Raw genomic sequence first — 2163 nt, forward strand, 5'->3', positions numbered from 1 at the left:
GAGCCGCTCTGCGTGGGTTTGTCGTTCCATGTAGCAGGAACCTCAAGGTCCCCCACCTCTGCAGCGTGTAAGCACTCAGTGGGGATGTGTCCTCTTTCCCCTGACCCTTAGGCTTGGGTTCTCAGGCTCTAGATGTAGGGCTGGGCTTACCTGCCATGAATATCCCCTACTCTCTGGCTGCGAGAACATCTTCGTTGGCAACCACGTATTGAGCAATTACCATGTGCCAGGCATGGAGCTTTGTCCTGGGGAGGGAGTGAGACCCTGCCCAGTGGAGACTGACAGACAGAGGAAGAACTAATTCATACCTAATGGAGTGCACCTTGCGGTCTTCTAAGATCTCCAGAAAAGAGTTCACCATGGGAGAGATTCTAACTTGGAGGGACCATGGAGCAGAATAAAACAAACAGCAATAGTTCAATAGAGCAGATTGTTGTGCAGGCTGGACAGATTCAGCATCAATCCAGAGCCAGCCATTAATGGTGCAAGTCAATGGAGGCCAGTTAATCACATCAACTGACTAGCCCATCATGGTCCAGGCTGTACCCGGTAGGCAAGGTCAAACCATTATGCAAGTACTTGTGTCTCGAACATAGGGTTTACAGCAGATATAGTTGGTCTTACCCAGACAGATACACATTCAGGGTAGACAGGCTGTCTGGTGCAGGTTCAGCAGAAACAGAACCAGCAGATTATTAACCAGCAGTTCCTGACTGCTGTCATTGCCAGTCAGATGCAGACACAGCAGCAGATTGTCCAGGGGTAACAAGTGGCACAGACTGCTGAAGTGCAAACCATTGTCTATCAGCCAGTTAATGCAGATACCACTATTCTGCAGCAAGGCATGTTTACCATTCCAGCCACTAGTTTGTCAGAAGCATAGATTATTCAGACAGGAGCTAATACCAACACAACCAGCAGTGGACAAGGGCCTGTCACTGTGACACCACCAGTGGCAGGAAATGTGGTCAATTCAGGAGGGATGGTCATGATGGTACCTAGGGCCGGCTCTGTGTCTGTTATACAAAGAATTTCTCTACCTGGGGCTGAGAAACCCAAAGAAGAGCCTTTCTATGTGAATGCCAAATAGTACCACCATATTTTTAAGAGAAGGCAAGCCTGGGCTAAACTAGAGGCAGAAGGGAAAACTCCAAATGAAAGAAGAAAATACTTGCATGAGTGTCAGAACCATCATGCCATAGAATGGAAGCATGCTAAGGGTGGATGATTTTTCTCTCCAAAGGGAAAGGAGAGTCCCCATATGCAAGATCCATACCAAGCGGGTGAAGAAGCAATGACACAGATCATCTGAGTGCCCTAACCCCAGGCCACATATTGGAGCTGTTCAAGGTCATGTTCTTTGACACTATTTCTCATTGTTCCAGGAATTTAGTCATCTCTTCTAAAGGGACACTCACAATCTCATTCTACCCTTTTCTACAGGACAAAAACCACTTAGTTTTTAATAAGTAGCTCAGTATTATAATTAGCAGCAATGTCTGGAAAACTGAAGTTGCAAGTCTTTGTCTCACATTTTCAGTCAGTACCTATTTCACACTGTTGGTGACATTGTCATGCACGGATTAGTATTATGCGAGGGACCCATGCCAGCCCAGCAAAACCACACACAGCACTTAAGTTGATTAAGGAAGCTGGCCTTCCACCTCATCAGGGGACAGCAAACTTCTCAACCTAAATTGCAATCAGGGAAGCCACACTCCACTCTTTCCCACAGGAATTTGATTAGACAGCATCCATCCCTTTGGTGGGAGATCTGACTTACTGAATGGACACTTTATATTTAGAGATGGCTTCCAGGCAAGGAAGTTCCATCTTGTGTAATGGAAACCGTAAAATCTCTGAGATAATTTGATCCTATCTGTGGTAACAATAAGAATCTCAGTCTGCCCAGAGGGTAGGTTGGTATGCTTGGACTCAGACCAAGAAAAATCTAACTCTGGGGACAGAATGATAAAAGACTCAAACAATAACAATGTACATTGCTGAATCTCTTTTAGCTTTAACAAATTTTGAACTGTTTGTCTTTAGTTTGAAAGGTCATCTGGACCTTAGCTTTCACTGTTGCTACTTTTAAGACATTTTAGAAGGTATTGGACATTGAAGTTGCCTTTTGCACGTAGAGAACAAAACTGAGGACATTAA

General features: G+C 45.1%; 1 pseudogene; it reads left to right on the forward strand.

The window, feature by feature from the left end:
* The first annotated feature begins 387 nt into the window (after window positions 1-387).
* Window positions 388-1312, forward strand: LOC143671344 (nuclear transcription factor Y subunit alpha pseudogene; annotated as a pseudogene).
* The last annotated feature ends 851 nt before the right edge of the window (window positions 1313-2163 follow it).

Source organism: Tamandua tetradactyla, chromosome X (assembly GCF_023851605.1).
Source record: "Tamandua tetradactyla isolate mTamTet1 chromosome X, mTamTet1.pri, whole genome shotgun sequence".
Taxonomy (NCBI): Eukaryota; Metazoa; Chordata; class Mammalia; order Pilosa; family Myrmecophagidae; genus Tamandua; species Tamandua tetradactyla.